Below are 24,487 nucleotides of genomic sequence, written 5' to 3'. Positions count from 1 at the left end.
TTGACACAAATATTATACTGTCATCATTTTTCATGGGTTATTACATCAGTTCGATGCAATGAGACCTGGTGGTGCCTGATCTTCATCGTCAACACTGGAAGGATGTGTGGTCACGTTCTTATAAGGAAGAGGAAGGCAGGGCTGTTAGAACTAGCCTAAGGCAGTTATTCTGATAAAGGAGATGAGTCATGCAAACAGAGGTGAAGACTGAAAAGAAATAATGAAAAAAATCAGGGTGGAAATAGTTTCAGAAACTGGGCAAGGTATGACTGGAGTCCTTAGATTCACATTTCAGTGATGGTTGATTTTGTTGCCTCCACATGCTTCCTATACATTGTTACCACCACAGTATCTATTTCCATGATACAAACTCCTTGTCCTTTTCAAAAGCCAAGCTTAGTCATTTGGTAAACTCAGTTTTACTCTCTATTTCACCATGACTAGTGTGAACTAACATTATGAAATATTGATAGTTTACTGATCACTTCCAGATGCCCTCTTTCTCCCATTAATACTCCATTCTATACATAAAAACATTTTTTATCTGTGAATTTACACATTTCTCTGTATTCCTTCCTTCAGAGCCAGAAATAGACTTGACAAAAACAGCTATGCAGTGACGGGGTTTTTTGTTTGTTTGTTTGTTTGTTTTGGTGAGGAAGAGTGTCCCTGAGCTAACATCTGTTGCCAACATTCCTCTTTTGTTTGAGGAAGATTGCCCCTGAGCTAACATCTGTGCCAATCTTCCTCCATTTTGTATGTGGGATGCTGCCACAGCATGGCTTGATGAGTGGCATGTAGGTCAACACCAGGGATCCGAACCTGTGAACCCCAGGCTGCTGAAGCAGAGTGCGAGAACTTAACTATTACTCCACCAGGCCGGCCCCAACAGTGACACTCTTTTTATTAACATACTCTTTCATCTTTCCTTAAAGGATACTGACCACATGCCTTAGTTGCTGAATATGGAACTTTTTTAGTCGTGTTTGAACAAATTCTTATTCTCCTACTGGTCAAAATTACTCCTATGTTGTGATTTCAGTGCCTTGAGTACATCAACCACTGTCACATTCCTTGTAGACAACCAAAAACCAAACACTTACATAACTTGCTGAATTAGATTGATCTCTTATAAGCAATCATCAAAATATTATGGGTGCAATGATTCACAAAGATTTCTTTTCTTCTACAAGGAAATGTCCCCTGGAGCCAGCCCCATGACATAGTGGTTAAGTTTGTGCACTCTGCTTCAGGCACCCGGGGTTCATGGGTTACAATCCTGGGTATGGACCTACACACCACTCATCAAGCCACGCTGTAGGAGCATCCCACATACAAAATAGAGGAAAATTGGCACAAATGTTAGCTCAGTGACAATCTTCCTCAAGCAAAAAGAGGAAAATTGGCAATAGATGTTAGCTCAGGGACAATCTTCCCCACTAAAAAAAAAAAAAAATAGTAAAAGGAAAAGTCTCCTGGACAAACTTGAAATAGTTTGGGCATTGTAACCAAGCATATTACCACTGTTATCCAGAATTCTCTGTGTCTACTCATGTCAGCTGAGAATTAAGAGAGGAAATTTCAGTAGTTCAATGACAGAGCTGCAAATTACACTTGGTTCACATGCTCAGGCCCAGGAGGAAAAAGCCTCAGAGTTTATACAATAGTTTATACTGTTGAGTGAATGTTATTTTTCCATCTTATAAAAACATACAAGATCTTCGAACCAGTGAATGAAGAGAGGGAATCCTTTACACTCAGTAGAATATTGAAAAATCTTTCCCTGAGGGAAAATAACAAAATAATCTTATGATGTTATTATTAACAAACGTAATCTTTCTATTCTCAGGCAGTTTATCTAGTTCTGGCAAATACATGCCGTCATTAGTGTCTCCTCTGCTGCCTCATGATTTTTGCTTAATAATAAAGTATATGGTGTTCTCATAAACCACAGATGTTTATGTAGAGGTTTATTACTTTCCTTCATATAAAGCTTCAGTGTGTTTGCTAAATTTCTTTCCTTCCCTCTATCATTTTCCTAATTAACAATTTTCAGCATCCCCAGGCTGGGTTAAATTTGCTTTGTAGCTGAAAGATCAAACACTTAATTTCAACTGAATAGATCAGGAAGGAAATAGAGTAGCAAAGAAAGTGCTCTACGCCCTCTTGCAACTTCTTGGCAGAAATGTTTACTTTGCAACAGAAGTATCTCTCATGAGTGGGGAGGGGAGCGGAAGTAGGAGGCGCTGATGTCATTGGGTCTTTACTCTTCCCAGATATTTCATCTCACAATTTACTAATCATCATTTTGTTGATATGACTAGTCCTGACAATCACTATCCCTTCTCTTTATTTTACAACTTTGGTTTTATTAGAGCCACTCTTTTTTTTAGAAGCCTCTGGGTTGCAAAAGTGCCATATACCAGGAAACAGAAATCAAGGATGTGGCTCACTTCAAGAGCTGGTGCATGAAATATCCAAAATTATAAAGATGACATTTTTATTGAGATATAATTCACATGCATAATATTCACCCTTCTAAAATGTAAAGTTCAGTGATTTTTAGTCTATCCACAAAATTGTGCAACTGTCAACTCTATGTGATTCCAGAACATTTTCACCACTCCAGAAAGAAACTCTACCCACTAGGAGTCACTCCCCATTCCTCCCTCCTACCAGGCCCTGGAAACCACTAACCTACTGTATGTCTCCACGGATTTGCCTATTCTGGTTATTTCAGATAAATGGAGTCACATAATGTTTGTCATTTTGTGTCTGGCTTCTTTCACCTAGTATAATGATTAAAAAATTTATCCATGTTGTAGCATCAATCAATATTTCAATCTTTTTATGGTTGAATAATATTCCATTGTGTAAATATAGCGTATTTTGTTTATGCTTACATCATTTGTGCGTTTGGGTTGTTTGCAATTTTTGACTACTATGAACGCGTTTTGACTGCTGTGAACATTCACGCACAAGTTCCCCTTGGACATATGTTTTCAATTCTCTTGGGCGGATACCGAGGGGTAGAGTTCCTGCGTCATATGGGAACTCTACATTTACCTTTTTGAAGAAACTGCCAAACTGTTTTCCAAAGCAGCTGTACCATTTTACATTCCTAAGGGTTCCAATTTCTCCACATCCTCACCAACACTTGTTTATTGTTGGTCTTATAGCCATCCTAATGCATGTGAAGTGGTAAAGTGGACGAGTTTTAAAGAAATTCACATTAAAATAAATCTTTCACCACAGGATTCCTTTAAATGATGAATTCTCTCCTCTCTCTTTTTTTTTTTTTTTTTTTTGAGGAGATTAGCCCTGAGCTAACATCTGCTGCCAATCCTCTTTTTGCTGAGGAAGATTGGCCTTGAGCTAACATCGATGCCCATTTTCCTCTACTTTATATGTGGGACGCCTGCCACAGCATGGCTTGATAAGCAGTGCACAGATCCACGCCTGGGATCCAAACCGGTGAACCCCCAGGCCGCTGAAGGGGAAGGTGCGAACTTAACCACTGCAGCACCAGGCTGGCCCAAATGATGAGTTCCCTTGTTTATTTATGTCAATTTATTACAAAAATCAATTTTGGCAAAACTGTAAAGGTTTCTTAACTAAAAGAAAGTGATTCCCTGAATACACCTCTTAATTGAAACCTTATGGTCACTAAGAAAAGTCAAGTATACGAGGGGAGAGAGAAAATGCTGGAAGACTGATATTGTTATAGTAGCAACTTATTTATCTGGCATCATTGGGGAATGAGATGGCCTCTTCAGTCAAATTGTTGGGCATATCACTTTTTAAATTTCTAGTACTAAGCCATTTTTGGTGGAATCCTTTCTAAAGTGACTTCTTAGATAAACATTCCAAAGATAATTTAGCCATTCTTGATAACTCAGAGAATGTGCTGTGAATGTCTATCATAATACTCTATTTGAATACAATTAAACAATCATGAGCTTCTCATGTAAGATAAGCAGACCATTTGCCACTGCAATAAATTGCCGTGCATTTTGAGATTTGTGATTATTTCATAGATTTTTTTCCTTCTCTTTTTACTCTTCCTTTGCTAATAGGCTACATTTCTTGATACTGTCGGTGAGAATGCTTTTGAATACTTTCTATCAATTCTAATCTTCTCGATTGTGATCTATAAGTAAGAATGAAACACCAATTTGTTTCAGAGCATCTCTGAATCTCCTGAACATGTACACAGAATTTTATGTTTATGTACATTTATGCATTTCCTGGAGAGATTCTTTTTTAAAAATACATCAGAAATCAAGAAAGGAATCCATGTTGCCAAAAGATAACAATCTCTGTTCTACATAAAAAACAGTATCACTGCTTGTTAACACTGATCACTGGTAAATTCCGGATAAATATGATACTAATGTAATTATTTACTCCTTGTCAACATTATTGACCCATCCATCTTAATTTGCAGTCTATGGGCAGGCTGGATGTTTGGTAGCTCCTTTCTCTCCAAATCACCCCAATTTTGACATAATTCAATTTGACTATAACAGCAGGCCCTACTGTCTTAGACACTAATCCTAGTTAAAGATCTGTGGGTCTTTCGTTGGCTATGCTTCAGAAATGTACCCACCCAGCTCCCGCTTATCACTTTACCTCTTTTTTAAACTAACTCTTCCAAAACTTATTTTCAGACCAGTTATTTCATATGCCAGAAAAATTCCTTAACTCTATACATACACTTACTATGCATAAAGTAGACAAACTTTATTTTATTTAGACAGTCCTCAGTTAGCAACTGGTGATCTAGGTATGGCCCATTCCTAAATCTTCCTTCCCTAATTCAACTAGAAAACGTATTCTCTCACAATTGCCATAAGACTTCTATCAATAAGTCAAACTGAGATCCTATTCTCTGATTTCAGGAAAATCAAATGTCCACTGCTAGGATATTAGTTACATAAATTATGTTCCATTCATGTGATGGGATATTATGCTGCCATTAAAAATATAAATCATAAAGCATTTTAATGACATCAGGGAATTCTCATAATATGCTGCTAAATTAAAAAGTGAGATACAAAAGTATATCTATAAGTGATATACTTTATGCACAAAGTATTAAGAAAGATTAGAAGGAAACATAATTATTAAACATATCTGTCCCTGGATTTTGAGATTATGTGTGAGAATTAAAAAATTAATAATTTGAAGCACGGAGATACACCATTTGATTTACAATTAAAAAAACACTTTGGTTGACATATAATTATTTTTATTTATTTATTTTTAAACCCAGTTGCAACTCCCTTGCTGGCCACCCATTTGGTTCCCATTGCACTCAGTTAAATCCATTTTTTTGTTTTTTGGTCTTTTTGCTGGGAAAGATTCACCCTGAGCTAACATGTGCTGCTAATCTTCTTCTCCTTTTTTCATTTCCCTCCCCAAAGCCACAGAACATAGTTGTCTATTCTAGTTGTAAGTCCGTCTGGTTCTTCCGAGTGAGCTGCCACCCCAGCATGGCTACTGACAGATGAGTGGTATGTTTCCACACCTGGGGACTGAACCTGGGCCACCAAAGCAGAGCATGCCAAACTTTAACCACTAGGCCATCAGGGCTGGCTTGGCTGACATATAATTATTAAGGGGTAAGAAAGTCATTGGGGGTCCAGTGCTATGATGCAGATATAAGCTTTTAGAGACTCAAACCAGAATGATGGTAGTGGGGTGATGAGAAGTGATGGTACTTATGACATAATTTAAAGCTAAATATGACAGGACCTAGGTTTTTGAACAACACCTGGGTAGATAATAGTACTATTTACTGAGAGGAAAAATATTTGGAGATGAATAAATTTCGGGCAGAGCAGGGAGTTGTGAATATTACTTTATTTTTGCATATTAAATTTGATATAGCTATCATATAACTAAGTCAAAGCTTAAGTATTTGGAGCTTGGTGGAAAGACCAAGGCTGGAATGAGACACTTGGTAGTTATCAGGATATACACTGTTTAAAGCCAAGATATTGGGTGAGATTGCCAAGGAAGAACATATTGATAGAGAAGAGAAATTGACAGGCCTAAGCTTAAAACATTTTAACATATAAAAGAAGAGCTGGCTACTAAGAAGTGGCAAAAATTGTGAAAGTTCTGAGATTTGCCCTTCTTGCAAGCTAACAAGTTAGCTTGCTAAAGTTTTGTGAATCCTAGCAAAAGACATTAGGCTCTTGGGTCAGAGACAAAGGACTTTATTACTCACAGCATCGCAGGTGGCATGGGCACCAGCCAATTTGCATCAGATCCCCTGGCACCCAAGTTCCATGGTGGGTGACACAGAGGGGTCCAGGTGGGTGCCATGCATGCAGTGGGTTTGTGCCATAACTGAAGAACTGTGAACATAGGAAACTCAAGTCTTTCTAATTGATGGTAAGCATTTGTCACTTTTGCCCCAGAGGGAGACATTATTTTATTATGTTAGGCAGTAAACAAACCTAGCCTTTGCACTGGGGAGAGACACTATCTTTATCTTCCAAGGCTATTTGCTACACAAAAAATCCTTGAAAAGATAGTATGGAACAAAGACAACCAGTGCCTCTGCTTACAGGGTGTGCAGAATAGCTAGAGACCCACAGAGAATGTTTCCCAACAGCAAATGAATAATAGAAGTAAATTAGAAGAACTGAGTATTATTGAATGTAGTGGAAGAAAATCCTATATAAATAGTCTGAAGAGAAAAGGAGAAGTCAACCATGTTAACTGCTGCTTTGATAACCTTTATAAGATTTACTTCAGTGGTGGGTTCAAAAGCTTAATTAAAGGGAGTTGAAGAGAAAATTGAAAATGAGCAAGTGGCAATAGTGAGTACAGACAGTGAATATACAGAGTGAGAATAGAGCATAGGTGGAGGCAGCTCTTTCTGGTGTCTACGGGAAGTTTTTAAGTCATCTTTGCATACTCCTGGGGGCCATCTAGGCGAGAGTGAGAAATTGATGCAGGAGGTAATGGGGAAAACTGCAACAACAAAAATTTGGAGAAAAAATAAAGATCGTCAACGTTTATAAAATACTTGCTATGCCCAGCTCAGATCTAGTTACTTTGAACTTACTAACTCATCACTCCCAACTCACTTTGAGTGAAGTACTATTATCATTCCAAGGTTATGGATGAGAAAACTAAGGCACACAGGTTAAATAACTTATCTTCATTGTTAGTGACTACACGGTTCTACCTGAGAGAACTGAAATGAGGTTAATCCAGAACACAAACCAAGGGTTAACATTAGAAAGGAAGAGAGACATTTCTTCTACTTCAATGGAAGTGTGGGTATAGATGTAGTGTTGTTGGTGAATTTGGTTGTGGAAAGAGGAAGTAGTTTGCATCTGATGGCATCAATTTTCTCTCTGAATACGAGACGGTAATTGGCTGAGATGGGGATGGAGACAAGTGTTAGAAACTCAAAGAGATAAGGAGAGAGTTTGAAGTACTCCTTTCAGAGACCTGGGAAGGCAACTTATTGGAGAGGTATGGTATAACTGCATGGCAGTGTATGAGTAGTCACTAAGATTCATGGATATAGGTAAAGAGTAAGAGAATTTCTGGATTTATATAGAGGCAAAGATGTTGAGTGAAAGAATGTGTTTATTTTGATAGACCCAGAATCTAAGCTGATTAAGGAAGGACATGGGGACATGGAGATGACTGAGAGTGAAAAATAGTGGAGAGAATGGATTGGAGGTCCTGATGTGGTCAAAGAGCTGTTGGAAAGCAAGTACAGGGTAACAGAATTGAGAAGACTGGAGCTCAGAGAGGACGATGTTTGAAACAGATTTTTCAAGGTAGTGCAGTTAAGGAGAAAAAAATCCTTTGAGGGGGCATGCCAAGGAACTGAGTTGCCAGGTGTTGAATGGGTCATTGTTGTGGACGATAAATCACTAGAATGAAGAAGATCAGAGAGAGCCACATACTAAAGTAACTAACAACTATGGGATCCAAGGGGGGAGGGCTGTTGTCAGGAGTCGGTAGATGATAGCAAAAAGGGAGAAGGCTGATAAAACGCATTTCAAAGAAGCAGGCATTGCTGAAGGAGAAACGATTTAGAAGCAGAAATGAGGAAAGAAAGGATACCTACTCTATAGAACTAAAATAATTTTTCTTCCTATAAATAGGAGTTAAGTTTACTGAAATCCATGCATTTATATCAACCAAAGTAAAGCATAGACCTACAGAAACCAAAAGCATGTTTTTAAAAACTGACAGTATATCAATTTAGACAGCTTTGATAGAGCTAAAAGAGAAATGATTGTCTAAATATAATATGGCTATCAAGTACAACAAAATATCAAGTATTTTACTTATAATTCTTAGGAATGACTATTCCTCTAAGGAATAAATGATGATATGAGACAATTAATTCAATTGACCAATGTGCTTTTGCATGGGAACACATCTAATGTGAAAATTGGCAAAATAACATAAAATGAAATGAGTGTGTTCAATTTTATGTAACTAATCATTTATTCTAAGCTTTTTTGTTTTTAAGTTTATATTTACACTGGAAATAAATATAATGAACAGTCACATAGGTTGGGTAGCATTTAAATAGTAAATCATCTAATTAACTAGTCACTTGAAAGCAAAAAGGGAAATTTGAATCTGTTGTTTAATTGCCACATTTCAAGAATGCATTTTAGCTGGCTGCATCTAAAAAGAAATAATAATATGAGATCATGACAGCATTTCATAGTAATGAGCAGGCTCTGGTTTCTATTTAATGCATATACAAAGGATACTGACAATAGTTTTGGAAAAATGAGTAAAGCTCTCAAAATAGCTAGCACAGAGATATGAAACAGTGGTGTGAGACAGATCAATTCTAATACTATCTCCTAGGGGGAGGACAGACTTTCTTAAAGCTGTAATGGAAGGAATATGTGCCTCAGTATTATGTGGTTTTAAACAGTCACCTTTGGAGTAAATTCCAGTTCTAGCCATATACATTTATAGGAGGGCAAACACATTGGCTAACTAAAGGACTCATCTGTCATATCACCATTATTCGGCTCACGTTCTAGCAGCCCGTCAGACAGGGTCTTCCTTGCACACGATGGGAGAAAGTTCCTATGTCTAAAATTCTTTCTTGGTGATTTCCCTTTGTGTTAAACATTGCCCCTCCACGTCCAAAATAAAATCATGTCAGCAAAAGAATTAAAAATTAAGCCCCTAATACTCCTCTAGGCACCTATATGTGGCAATGGGAAAGAATAAACAGAAATAAATTGTGAGAAAAAAGAGGGATTCCAAAGATAGCATCCATCTGGTTTGTATATTACTCTGGTTTCTTTTTTTCATAGAAGGTTGGTTATGCTCCATTGGTCAGGCTAACAACACTTAGGGAATTATTTTCTCTCTATCGTGCCATATACCCAATGTTGAAGAGGAGAAAATGTTATGGAAAACGCTTCTGATATGATGATAAGTGGAAAAAAAGAAGCAACAAGAATACAAGATAATTATTCAAGGCAAGAGCTGAAGGCCTTCCAGTAGCTTACTAAGCCCTACCCTGACCTCTGCTCCCATCAACTTTCTCACTTCACCGCCTACCATTCTCCCCGTTGCTGCCTGCACTCCAGCCACACTGGCCTCCAGTCATGTTCCTGTCTGGAAGCCTCAGCCTGGCTTGTCTGGAATTCTCTTTCCCTTGATAGCCACACAGCTAACTGCATCACCTCCTTTGAGTCTTTGTTCCAGTGTCACCTTCTCAAGGAGACCTACTCTGTTTATATAATTTACTATTGCGATGCCCCTCCCCCGCTCTGGCACTGCTGACTCCCCCTGCCCATACTTTATTTTTTATCCAAAGTACTTATTCCCTTCTACCAGTAATACACAACTTACTGACTTTTTTTTATCATCTGACTTCAATCCCCAGAATTTAATCTTCAAGAAATCAGACATGTTTTGGTCTGATATTTCCTGAGCTCCTAAAACAATGTTGGTGCTTAATAAATATTTGGTGACTGAATGAATAGATAAATAAATGATGTTGTTACTATGTTTACTACTATGTTAAAAATTTTATATACATATTGTCAAGGCTTCAAAGGATAATGGAAAATTTAAAAGTTTGATTTTTTGAGGTGACAGGATTGTGAAGAAATGCTGTTATTTCATTTGTTGCTTAATTATAATTTCTAAAATATTTGTATAAGAAGAAATAAAAATAAATAAAAGTTCATAGAAAGAGTTTGTCTTCCCTTTCCTGCAAAGCAGTTATATTATAAACAGATATGATGGTCAAATCAGTTGCTTACTATGAAATGGAGAGATGGCCCAGTCCACACCAGTCAATATTAAATGTATTTACTTGCCTTTAGCAGATTTCAGCCTTCACCAACCAAAACATATGGCATAGGGAGCCTCAAGCATGAGAACATATATATTCTCTTAGAAATGCATTTTAACTCTAGATTTGTTACTCCAAATATTTGTTGAGAAAGAAATTCTATATAGAGTTTCTCTTTATTTCCAACAATGCTCCTGCATCTATTTCAATGTGCAGTATTACCTGAGATATCTTTTTTCAATTAACCCGGATGATGAATGAGTCACAAGGCAACTCATTAAAATTATGCCACGCATTACAGCACTAGCACTTACAGGCTACAGTAACATTTCTCACTTCTTTCTAATTCATGGTAATGAGTTTTATAGTATATTGAGTGTGGGTTATTGTGTGAGATAAGTGATTTATCAACGCATTACATAAAAAAAAGTAATTCCAAGGCCCTGTATCGTTTCTGATACTCTTTAACTCCTACTTCTGTTTCCATATGATGGCATACTAATTGCCAAAAATATTGTATACAAAAAGTGTCCTCTGGTCCTCTACTCTAATTTCAGAATTATGGTTAGAATTCCTTACCACGTAATAGAACAAGAACAAAAACATCATTTACTTCACTGTGAATTTCTGAAATAGTTTTTGGAATAAACAAAATGGCATTGTTTGTGTTCATGATTTTACGTGCTTGCTTACAAATTTCTCATGAAAAGAAAGGGAATCCAGAATAAAAGAAAAAGAAAAAGCTTTCTTAAATAAAGCGATACTTTAATTGGGCCCTTTAATGTGGTATTTTATGTCAATGAAAAAGTTTATCAGAAAAAATTAGTATGTTACATACAACTCACACTATATTTAAAAGAGGAACATGTATCTAGATAGTAGCCCTCAAATACCGTTACTTACATAGCAAACATTCAATCAATATTTGGGGAAATAAATAAACATGTTCTTTACTTATTTCACTTGTATGTAGAATGACAATTTTGTTTAAGGTCAGATTCATTGAGGTATAATTTATATGCAGCAATATTCACCTCGTTTAGTGTATAATCTGAGTTTTGACAAATGTATATAGTCTTGTAACTGTCACAGCTGTCAAGATATGTAACAGTCTCTCATTTCCACCAAAGAGTCTGTCTGGCTCCTTTGTAGTCACTTCCTCCACCAAGTCCCAGCCCAGCCCCTGACTACCACCAATTGGTTTTCCATCAATATTGCTTTGCCCTTTGATTCATTTTGAAATGTTGAACCAGCCTTGAATTCCTGGGACAAATCTCATTTAGTCCTGATATACTACTCTTTTTATATATTTCTGGATTTGATGTGTCAATACTTTGTTGAAGAGTTTTGTATCTATGTTCACGAAGGTTATTGTTCTGTAATTTTCTCTTTTTGTACTCTATCTGATTTTGATATCAGTGTAATACTGACCTCATAAAACAAGATAGGAGTGTTCTTTTAGCTTCTATTTCCTAAAAAAGTTTTGGGAAATTTTCATAGTTTCTTCCTCAAATTTATGATAAAATTTGCAAATGAAAGCATCTGGGTATGGAATCTTTTTCTATTGAAAGCGTCCTAACTACAAACAATTTCTTTAATAGATATCAGACTATTTAGATTACCTGTTTCTTCTTCAGGGTGCTTTGGTAGTTTGCAACTTTCAAGGAATTTGTTAGTTTCTTCTAAGTTGTCAAATTTAAGGGCATAAAACTGATAGCCTATTATACCTAGTACTTGATAATCTATGGCTTCTATAGAAATGTTCCTTTTTCATCCCAAATATTGGTCATTTATGTCTTTTTTTTAATCATTTTTATTGATCTGTTAAAAAAACAATTTTTGGCTTCATCCTATTGTTTTTGTGCTTTTGATTAAACATAATTTCTTCCCGTTTCCTTTGGGCTTAATTTGCTCTTTTTGTAGTTTCTTAAGGTAGAAACCTAGATAATATACTTGAGACCTTTCTTCTTTCCTAATTAAGCATTTGTAAACGTAAGTTTGTTCTCGAAACACTACTTAAGCAACACCCCACAAAGTTTGATATGATATGTTTTGATTTTCATTCAACTCAAAATATTTTGTAATTTCTCTTGTGAGTTCTTTGCCTCATGGATTGTTTAAAATGTGTTATCTAATTTCCAGATATTAGGATATTTTGCAAATATATATCACTCTTTACATTACTTATTTCTAGTTTGCTTCTATATGTTATATGATTCAGATTCTTTCAAAATTGTTAACATTTGCTTTATGTATCAGAATATGGTCTAGACTGCTAAATCTTTCATGAGTACTTGGAAATATGTGTATTCTGCTATTGTTAGGTAGAGCATTCTAGAGCATTCTATAAACATCAATTAGATGGAAGTTGGTTGATAGTGTTTTTCAAGTCTTCTATATCCTTACTGATTTTTTGTCTACTTGTTCTATTGATTATTGAGAAAAGAGCATTGAATTCTCCAAAATAAATTGTGGATTTGTCTATTTCTCATTTTAGCTTTATCAGATTTTGCTCATGTAATTTGAAGTTTGTTACTAAATATACACACATTTAGGAAAGCTATGTCTTATTGTTTAACAGTACTCTTTACCATCATGTAATATTCCTCTTTTTCTGGTGGTATTTTCCTGAAGTCTATTTTGTCTGGTATTGATACAGTCATTCTACCTTTCTTTTAGTTAGTGTTGGCATAGAATTTCTTTTTGCATTCTTTTACTTTTTTTTTTTTTAAAGATTTTATTTTTTCCTTTTTCTCCCCAAAGCCCCCCGGTACATAGTTGTGTATTCTTCGCTGTGGGTTCCTCTAGTTGTGGCACGTGGGACGCTGCCTCAGCGTGGTCTGACGAGCAGTGCCATGTCCGTGCCCAAGATTCGAACCGACGAAACACTGGGCCGCCTGCAGCGGAGCGCGCGAACTTAACCACTCGGCCACGGGGCCAGCCCCCTGCATTCTTTTACTTTTAATCTACATTTTTCTTTATAATTAACTGGATTCATCTAGACAGAGCAAAGTTGGGTCTTGCTTTTTATCTACTATGGACTCAATGTTTGTGTTCCCCCTCCCTCGATTTGTACGTTAAAATCATAATCCTCACTGTGATGGTATCAGGAGGTGGGACCTTTGGGAAGTGATTAGGTCTGAGGGTAGAGTCCTCCTGAACAGGATTAGTGCCCTTGTAAAAGGGACCTTAGAGAACTCCCTTGCCCCTTCCACCATGTGAGGACACAGTGATAAGCCGGCTGTCTATAACCCAGGAAGCTGGCTATCATCAGACACCAAATCTTCCAGTGCCTTGATCTTGAACTCCCAGCATCCAGAAGTGTGAGAAATAAATTTCTGTTGTTTATAAGCCACCCAGTCTATAGTATTTTGTTATAGCAGCCTGAACAGACTAAGGCATTATCCAATCTGACGGTCTCTGTCTTTTAATTATTGTATTTAAACCATTTTTATAAAGTTTAAATATTGATATAGTTTAATTAAAATCTACCATCTTGCTATTTATTTTCCATTTGTTCCATCTGTTCTTTGTTATTTCTTGTCTCTTATTTTTTGGCTTAATTTTGATTGAGTAATTTACATGATTCTATTTTATCTCCATGATTAACTTATTATATATACCATTTTTAAAAATGTGATGGTTGCTCCAGGGTTTTCAATGTACATCATTAATTAATAACAGTATACTTTCAAATAATATTATGCTGCTTCATTTAGACTACAATTCTTAAAACAGCATACTGTCAATTCCTCCCTCCAAGTTTTGGTGCTATTGATGTCATCAATTTTATACTTACATATGCTATAAACCCCTAATGCATTGTTAGCCGTTTTTTCTTTAGATATTCAATTATTTTCTGGAGCAATTAAAAGTAAGGGAAAATGTCTTTTATACTGTATTCCTTGAGTTATTCATCTGCACGTATTTGTGTAGATCTACGTTTCTGTCTAGTATCAAATTCTTTTTGCCTAAAGACCTGTTTTTTTATCCCCCATGAAGAAGATTCACCCTAAGCTAACATCTGTTGCCAATCTTTCTCCTATTTTGCTTGAGGAAGACTAGCTTTGAGCTAACATCTGTGCTTTCTTCCTCTATTTTGTATGTGGGTCACTGCCACAGCATAGCTGATGAATGGCATAGGTCTATGCCCTGGACCCAAACTCACAAACCTGGGCCCCCAGAGCAGAGCATGTGAACATAACCACTACACCTGGGGCTGGCCCCTGCTTTTTGTCTTTTTTAAAGTCCGGTGGTGCAAGTCTGTTAATATTCTATTTATTCATTTATTCATTCTTTGTCTCAAAAACTCTACTTTATTTCTAAAAGATATTTCTAGCATTTATATTTGAGTCTTTCTTATAGCTTTCATCTGTTTACTAAATTTCTATCTATTCAGACCTGTTGACTACATTTCCTACTAGAAATTATCATTTATTATTTATTAATGGTAGGTATTTAAAATTTCCTGTCTGAATATTTCCAATATTTGGGTCATTTCTGAGTCTGGTTCTGTTACTTGCTATATCTCTTGAGAATGGATTATTTTTCCTTCGTTGTGGCTCATATTTTTTTTTTTTTTATTGAATTCCAGTCATCATGTGTAGCACAAGTAGGGACTGAGGCAAATAATATTTATGCCCGGAAATGGATGTGCCTCTTCTGTTGGTCTACTCAGACTAAGAGAGTAGGATTGTTGAGTTGATATACTCAGTCTCTGAGCTGGTTTGAGTTTTGTTGTTGCTATTATTTCTTTCAGGGTTATCTTGTGTTAATCTTGGGGGCTTTGCTGCCACAGGGTTTTTCCTCAATGTTCTTGCTCCATCCTTAGCTTTCAGCCTTCCTTTTGCGCCTGCACCTCATAGTGGGTGTCTCAATTCTCTTACCTCCTTCTCAGGGACAGACAATTATTGCTCGTTATTTGGTACTTCCTAATCTTATGGGAGCAGTGGTAGGAGGTTTCTCTTGTCCTCTCCAGCCTCGTTCTTAGGCAGGCCTTGTGTCCCTTGCCCTTGGAATTGGAGCTTTGTCAGTGATCCTACTCTTCTTAATGTTTTCTTTTCTTATTTCATGAAATAAATTTTATATCTTAGGGGCTATAAAAAAACTCATCAGAATAATTACTCGTTTTTCTGGACAACTGAGTCTTTTCATAGGTCTGATAATTTTCTCATAGTTTAAAAGGAGCTCTTTTATACTATTTGCAATGTTATTTTCTCTTGATATTCTAAGAGTACTATTTTCTAAGTTCTCCTTGTATCACAAGGAGATATCTCCTTGTATCATAAGGCTAGTTGTCTATAAACTACATATCCCAGACTCGCTTGCCTACTGGGAATTGTAGGCTGGAGTTTAGAACAGGCCCACAGCCTTTGTGTATATATAATGTTGGCCTATAACTCATTTTTAGCTACCGCGGCAGAAGTGAGTATCTGCAACAGAGACCATATGGCCCACAAAGCCTAAATATTTACTATCTGGCCCTTTATAGAAAAAGTTTGCTGACCCTGGTCTTGAATTTGTAAAGTATAGAAATTGTACGAATTGTAGGTCCTGAGGTCTAGAAAGGTAAAGAGTGGGTCTGAAGTGGCAACTACGAGGTACCCAGCCCAGAGGGCAACACAGAATAAGTCTGCTCCACATTCTTCTTAGATTTATTTTCTTCAAATGAACTTTTCCCATTCATTCAGTCATTTGTTTCATGGCATAGCTCCCACCACCTCAATCACAACTACCTGGGGGCTCATTCATAGCATTCTTAAAATGTGGTTTTGAATTTAATAGTTCCAGTTATACACTTAATTATAATATATGTAATAGTTTAAAAACCCTGCCAATCCCTTGCTTATATATCTACTGTTCTAAAATGTAGAGGCCTGGGTGTAGTCTGATCAAAATTTCCAGTTTGGAAATAATGTCACCAATTTTTCCCTTTACATGTTGAAGGGTGGCAGGCAAGCAGAGTTTCTTATTCATGACTAAACCTCTCATGCCAATTTATTTCAATTTGCTCTTCAGACAACTGGCATGAATGGCTTCCCTATGAATTTTCTTTTAATGAATCAACGTCCAACAAAAACATCAACAGATTTAGGTTACAAATAATGATCTCCTTTAACAGGAAGAAGTTAACACTATTTTTTTAACTGGATAGGAAATATTTACTGTAATTCCATTTTTCTTTCATCAATTAAAAAGAATGCAGGGTTTTAACCAAAGCAGGTTTTCAAGTGTAACATATTTACTTTCCTCTTAGTTCCACCCTTCGAGCAACAGCATGTAAAAAACTGCTGTAAGTAATAGCTTCTCTCAGCTGAAGACTTGTTTCTTCCTTGATAACTTATACACACATAGCATATATATCTATATGCACATATGTATAAATATTGATGTATATATCTATATTTTATATGCATTTATACTTTTTCTATCACTTTAAATTATAGATGGTTTTAAAAATCATAACTTAATGTTTTAAATGTAGACCAAACCAATTGAAAAATTTAAGAACTTTCCTGTAATTTATACTTAGTTTATATTTTATATATGAATTTGTGTTTACCCTCTCCACATTCTAAAGTTTGGCTCTCCTGAATTTCCTTCATTTATCTATATTTATCACTCCCGTCTCTCTTCTTTCACAAAACTCATCTAAGGGTGGAATAGTGGATGTAATGGTAAGCATTTTAACAACATCTCTATCTCCAGCTTTTACATAGGAGTGTAATATTACAAATACTCTCTCATAGAGCTGTCCTACTCTCATTCCAGCTCAGAAGAAGATACTGAAATCAGTGTCAGTTTTCAAAAGCCAATGATAGGAATTTAGAAGAGTCAGATTATAAAATCAAGAACTAGAACATTGAAGATCAGAGTCAAAAGACATATGAGGAAAACATGTAATCATGAAACCTTAGATATAAACTTTTACAATTATTTAATTTAAGAATAGATTTGATGCTTACACTGTTTTATTACCATATGTGATAGGCAGAAAATTCCCCTCCTCTCCAAAGATGTCCATGCTCTAATTCCTGGAGCCTGTGAATATGTTAGCTTACAAGGCAAAAGGGGCTTTGTCCATGTAATTAAGTTAAGGAGTTTGAGATGGAAGATTTTCCTAGATTGTTCTTATGTGCCCAGACTAATCACAAGGGTCCTTAAAAAGAGGCAGGCAGAAGAAGAGAGGCAGAGGGAGATGCAACTATGGAAGAATGGTCAAAGAAATGTAACATGGCTAGTTTTGAAGATGTAGCAAGGGGACCATGAGCAAAAGAATGCAGTCAACTTCTAGAAGCTGGAAAAGGCAAGGAAACAGATTCTCCCCTGAATCCTCCTGAAAGGAATGCAGGTCTGTTGACACGTGTTTATTAGCCCAGAGAGACGGGTGTCAGACTTCTGACCTCCAGAACTGTAAGAAAATCAACTTATACTGTTTAAGTCACTAAGTTTGTGGCGATTTGTTACTACAATAGAAAATCAACGCATCATAGTTGTCATAATTATTTATGTTCCATTGGTATTGTTGTTGTTCGCTGATAATTTTCTAATTACCATCATTTTCCTATTCTTATGTTTTCTACTTTGATTAAAATCTTAGTCTAAAAGACTACTTATTTGTGAAACCTTTTTTTTTCAGGAAAGTCACACGTGTGGGTTTTTCTAGATCCTTCCATATATGAGAATAACTTTCACTTACCCTCTCTCATAAACAGCAACTTGACAGTATAGAATTCTTGGGCCACAATCTTTTGTTCCCTTCACTCTCTAGATTTTTATTAATGATCTTTCCTCCAGCTCCTCTCCCTCACTCAGTCTTTCTCTCTCTCTGCCAGACTATACTTTTTTTTTTGTAGGAAATCTTGTTTCCTATCTATAACTTTTCTTTTATATCTGTGCAGATCTCTTTGTATTTCTCCTCTCCATTTCTTTTTTTTAATTTTTTTTATTGCGCTAATGATAGGTTACAATCTTGTGAAATTTCAGTTGTACATTACTGTTTGTCATTCGTGTTGTAGGTGCACCACTTCACCCTTTGTGCCCACCCCCCACCCCACCTTTCCCCTGGTATCCACTAAACTGTTCTTAGTCCACATTTTTAAATTCCTTATATGAGTGGAGTCATACACAGATTATCCTTCTCTAGCTGGCTTATTTCACTTAACATAATTCCCTCAAGGTCCATCCACGTTATTGCAAATGGAATGATTTTATTCTGTTTTGCAGCTGAGTCATATTGCATTGTATATATATACCACATCTTCTCTATCCATTCGTCTGTTGATGGGCACTTAGGTTGCTTCCATGTCTTGGCTATTGTAAATAATGCTGCAATGAACATTGGGGTACATAGGACTTTTGGGATTGCTGACTTCAAGCTCTTTGGATAAATACCCAGTAGTGGGATGGCTGGATTGTATGGTAGTTCTATTTTTAATTTTTTGAGGAATCTCCATACTATTTTCCATAGTGGCTGCACCAGTTTGAATTCCCACCAGCAGTGTATGAGGGTTCCTTTTTCTCCACAACCTCTCCAACATTTGCTACTATTAGTTTTAGATATTTTTGTCATTCTAATGGGTGTAAGGTGATATCTTAGTGTAGTTTTGATTTGCATTTCCCTGATGATCAGCGATGATGAGTATCTTTTCATGTGCCTATTGGCCATCCGTATATCTTCTTTGGAGAAATGTCTGTTCATGTCTCCAGCCCATTTTTTGATCGGGTTGTTTGATTTTTTGTTGTTGAGTTGTGAGAGTTCTTTATATATTATGGATACTAAGCCTTTGTCAGATATATGACTTGCAAATATTTTTTCCCAGTTAGTGGCTTGTTTTTTTGTTTCAATCCCATTTTCATTTGCCTTGAATAAGCTCTTTAGTCTGATGAAGTCCCATTTGTTTATTCTTTCTATTATTTCCCTTCTCTGAGAAGGCATGGTGTCTGAAAAGATCCTTTTAATACTGATGTCAAAGAGTGCACTGCCTACATTTTCTTCTAGAAGCCTTATGGTTTCAGGTCTCACCTTTAGGTCTTTGATCCATTTTGAGTTTATTTTGGTGAATGGTGAAAAAGAATGGTCAATTTTCATTCTTTTACACGTGACTTTCCGGTTTTCCCAGCACCAGTTGTTGAAAAGACTTTCTTTTCTCCATTGTATGCCCTCAGCTCCTTTGTCAAAGATAAACTGTCCATAGATGTGTGATTTTATTTCTGGGCTTTCAATTCTGTTCCCTTGATCTGTGCAGCTGTTTTTGTACCAGTACCATGCTGTTTTGATTACTGTAGCTTTGTAGTATGTTTTGAAGTCAGGGATTGTGATGCCTCCCATTTTGTTCTTTTTCCTCAGGATTGCTTTAGATATTCGGGTCTTTTGTTGCCCCATATGAATTTTAGGATTCTTTGTTCTAATTCTGTAAAGAATGTCATTGGGATTCTGATTGGGATGGTGTTGAATCTGTAGATTGCTTTAGGTAGAACGGACATTTTAACTATGTTTATTCTTCTAATCCATGTACATGGAATGTCTTTCCATCTCCTTATATCGTCATCCAATTCTCTCAGAAAGGCCTTGTAATTTTCATTATATAGGTCCTTCACTTCCTTAGTTAAATTTACCCCGAGGTATTTTATTCTTTTTGTTGCGATTGTGAATGGTATTGTGTTCTTGAGTTCTTTTTCTGTTAGTTTGTTATTAGGGTATAGAAATGATACTGATTTATGCAAATTGATTTTGTACCCTGCAACTTTGCTGTAGTTGTTGATTACTTCTAAGAGTTTTCCAATGGATTCTTTGGGGTTTTCTATATATAAGATCATGTTGTCTGCAAACAGCAAGAGTTTCACTTCTTCCCTCCCTATTTGGATTCCTTTTATTCCTTTTTCTTGCCTGATTGCTCTGGCCAGGACCTCCAGTACTATGTTAAATAAGAGTGGTGATAGAGGGCATCCTTGCCTCATTCCTGTTTTCAGGGGGATGGCATCCAGTTTTTGCCCATTGAGTATGATGTTGGCTATGGGTTTGTCATATATGGCCTTTATTATGTTGAGGTAGTTTCCTTCTATGCTCATTTTGTTCAGAGTTTTTATCATAAATGGCTGTTGGATCTTGTCAAATGCCTTCTCTGCATCTATTGAGATGATCATGTGGTTTTTATTCCTCAGTTTGTTGATGTGGTGTATCACGTTGATTGATTTGCAGATGTTGAACCATCCCTGTGTCCCTGGTATAAATCCCACCTGATCACGATGTATGATCCTTTTGATGAATTGCTGAATTCTGGTTGCCAAAATTTTGTTTAGAATTTTTGCATCTATGTTCATCAGTGATATTGGACTGTAGTTCTCTTTTTTCGTGGTGTCCTTTTCGGGTTTTGGTATCAGCGTGATGTTGGCCTCATAGAATGTGTTAGGAAGTGTTCCATCTTCCCTAATTTTTTGGAATAGCTTGAAAAGGATAGGTATTAAATCCTCTCTGAAAGTTTGGTAGAATTCCCCAGGAAAGCCATCTGGTCCTGGGGTTTATTCTTTGGGATGTTTTTGATTGCTGTTTCAATCTCTTTCCTTGTGATTGGTCTGTTCAAATTGTCTGCTTCTTCTTGAGTGAGCTTTGGGAGATTGTAGGAGTCCAAGAATTTATCCGTTTCCTCTAGGTTATCCATTCTGTTGGCACATAGTTTTTTGTAGTATTCTCTTATAATCCATTGCATTTCTGCAGAGTCTGTTGTTATTTCTCCTCTTTCATTTCTGATTTTGTTTATTTGAGCTTTCTCATTTTTTTTCTTTGTAAGTCTGGCTAGGGGTTTGTCAATTTTATTTATCTTCTCAAAAAACCAGCTCTTTGTTTCATTGATCCTTTCTACTGCCTTTTTCATTTCAATAGTATTTATTTCTGCTCTGATTTTTATTATTTTTCTCCTTTTGCTGACTTTGGGCTTTATTTGTTCTTTTTTCTCTAGTCCAGTTAGGTGTAGTTTAAGATTGCTTATTTGGGATTTTTCTTGTTTGTTAAGATGTGCCTGTATTGTGATGAATTTCCCTCTTAATACAGCGTTTGCTGTATCCCATATGAGTTGGTACGGCATGCTATCATTTTCATTTGTTTCCAGCTATTTTTTGATTTCTTCTTTAATTTCTTCAATGATCCATTGCTTGTTCAGTAGTGTGTTGTTTAGTCTCCACATCTTTGTGCCTTTCTCAGCTTTTTTCTTGTAATTAAATTCTAGCCTTATAGCATTATGATCAGAGAAGATGCTTGTTATTATTTCAATTTTTTTAAATTTGTAGAGGCTTGCCTTGTTTCTCAACATATGGTCTATCCTTGAGAATGTTCCATGTGCACTTGAGAAGAATGTGTATTCAGCTCTTTTAGGGTGAAGTGATCTATATATGTCTATTAAGTCCAATTGCTTTAGTCTTTCATTTAGCTCCACTATTTCCTTGTTGATTTTCTGTCTGGATGATCTGTCCATTGATGTGAGTGGGGTGTTGAGGTCCCCTACTATTATTGTGTTGTTTTTAACATCTTCCTTTAGGTCTGTTAATAGTTTCTTTATGAATCTTGGTGCTCCTGTGTTGGGTGCATAGATATTTAGAAGCGTTATTTCTTCTTGATGAAGTGTCCCTTTGATCATTATATGTTGTCCCTCTGTGTCTCTCTTTACCTGTCTTATTTTGAAATCCACTTTGTCTGATATAAGAATTGCAACACCTGCCTTTTCTTGCTTGCTATTAGCTTGAAGTATTGTCCTCCACCCCTTCACTCTGAGCCTGTGTTTGTCCTTGGGCCTGAGCTGTGTTTCCTAGAGGCAACAAATTGTTGGATCTTGTTCTTTAATCCATTTTGCCACTTTGTGTTTTTTTATTGGAGAGTTCAATCCGTTTACATTGAGAGTGATTATTGATGCATGTGGACTTAATGCTGTCAATCTGTCGCTCATTATCTTGTTTTCCTGCGTATCTTTTTCTGTGTGCTTTAGCCTACCCACTTAATACTGCAATTTCTTATGCTGGGTTTCTCAGATTTTTCCTTATTTATGATTTGTGACTCTGTTCTGTATTTTATTTTAGTGTCTACCCTGAAGTTTGTATTTAGAATCTCGTGTATAATATAGTCTATTCTCTGGTGGTCTCTTACTTACTTGGCCAATACTGATTTAGACCCTTTGCTCTTCCCCTCCTAAATAATTATTTTCATTTCTTATTCCAACTCGTGTTATGAATTTGTAGTTAGAGTGCTAAGATTGTCCTTGCTTTGGTAGTTTCCTTACCTTTACCCTAATTCTATGGTTGAATATTTGCTATCCTGTTCTGTTTCTATCCATCGGTCTCCCTAGTCTGTGGCTTGTCACCCCTTTCTCCCTTTTTTCTTTTTTCAGGTATGAGAGGCTTCTTGAGGATTTCTTGTAGTGGAGGGCTTTTAGTTACAAATTCCCTTAACTTTTGTTTGTCTGGAAAAGATTTAATTTCTCCCTCATATCTGAAGGATATTCTTGCTGGATAGAGTATTCTTGGCTGAAGATTTTTATCTTTTAAAGCTTTGAATATGTCACTCCATTCTCTTCTAGCTTGTAAGGTTTCTGTAGAGAAATTCGCTGAAAGTCTGATAGGAGCTCCTTTGTAGGTTATTCTCTTCTTTTTTCTTACTTCCCTGAGTATTCTTTCTTTATCTTTCCTTCTTGACAATTGTACTACTATGTGCCTTGCAGTAAGTCTTTTTACATTGACAAATCTAGGAGATCTGAAATCTTCCTCTGCACACATTTCTCCGTCAATCCCTAGATTTGGGAAGTTCTCTTCAATAATTTCGTTAAGCACACTTTCTGCTCCATTTTCCTTTTCCACGTTCTCGGGAATGCCTATGATCCTTAAGTTCTTACTCCTCATTGAATCCACTATCTCTCGGAGATTTTCCTCATTTTTTTAAATTCTTAGTTCTCTTTCTTCCTCTGTCTGGAGCCATTCAGCCTGTCTATCTTCAATTATGTTAATTTGCTCTTCTATGGTGTCTACACGGGCATTCAGGGAATCTGTATGTTGTTTTATCCGGTCCATTGTGTTTTTCATCTCTAGTAATTCTGTTTGACTCTTCTTTATAATTTCAATCTCTTTTGTGAAGTAACTCCAGAACTCATTGGCTTGTTTCTCTATCTTTCTCTCTACCTCATTGAGTTTTTTGATTATAGCTGCTCTGAACTCATTATCACTTAGTTTACCTAATTCCAAGTCCTCAGGACTTAATTCTATGTTTTTGTTGTTTTCCTTCTGTTCTGGGGCTTTTATAAATTTCTGGATGGTAGAGGCGCGGTTTTTTCACATGGTGGTCAAATTCGGTTGCAGTTACAGCCTCTTGCCACTAGATGGGGGTTGAGAGCCACGTGTTCTGAGCTCTCCACCTTTGCGGCGCCCAGTGCACTTTTCCATGAGGGAGGGGCTGCTATTCTCGCATGGCGATCTGGATTCAGATCAGTTCTGTTCTCCAGTCTCCCGAGGCCCTGGGTTTTCGGGGTCCCCGTGCACAGAAGCTTTCCCCCGTCAGCGTGTTTCCACTGAACCAGCGGCAGGAGTCCTGGATGATCCCCCAGTTGCGCGGCCCCTTCCCCGTTCCTTCCCGGACCCATGCAGCAGGGATTGCAGACTCTAGGGGAGGGAGCAACGTTCTCTCCTACCCCATTCCAGCTTCTCCGAGGCCGTCAGCAAGGTTTATGTTCTCCGCCTTCTTGGTATTGTAGGTCTCTAACGTTTTGGCATTAGATTTATTCTCTGAAATTCAGTTTTTCCAATCCTTTGTTGTATTTTGGAGGGGAGAGAATCCCAGGTCAGCTCACCCTGCCATCTTGCTCCTCCCCTTCTCCTCTCCTCTCCATTTCTAGTTCTTCTGCCCTGAAGACACAAATCTCTTTTTCAGGACATTTTTCTTCTTATGATTTATTTTTGTTTTCTCTATCTGCTCAGTCCTTTATTCCTTGAATTCCCATTATTTGTATGTTGCATCTCCTACATCTGTTCTTCATGTCTGTTATCTTTTCTTTCTGTGTTTTACTTCTTTTCCTAAATTTTGAGAGTATTCTTAAGCTTATTTTCTAATTTAATTTTATTTAATCTATTGTGTACTGCCTCCACTGTACTTTTTAATTTAGCAATCTTTTTATTTCTTTTAAACTATATTCA

This window comes from Equus caballus, chromosome 18, assembly GCF_041296265.1.
Source record: "Equus caballus isolate H_3958 breed thoroughbred chromosome 18, TB-T2T, whole genome shotgun sequence".
In the NCBI taxonomy this organism is placed as follows: Eukaryota; Metazoa; Chordata; class Mammalia; order Perissodactyla; family Equidae; genus Equus; species Equus caballus.
Note: the sequence above shows the minus strand (reverse complement) of the source record.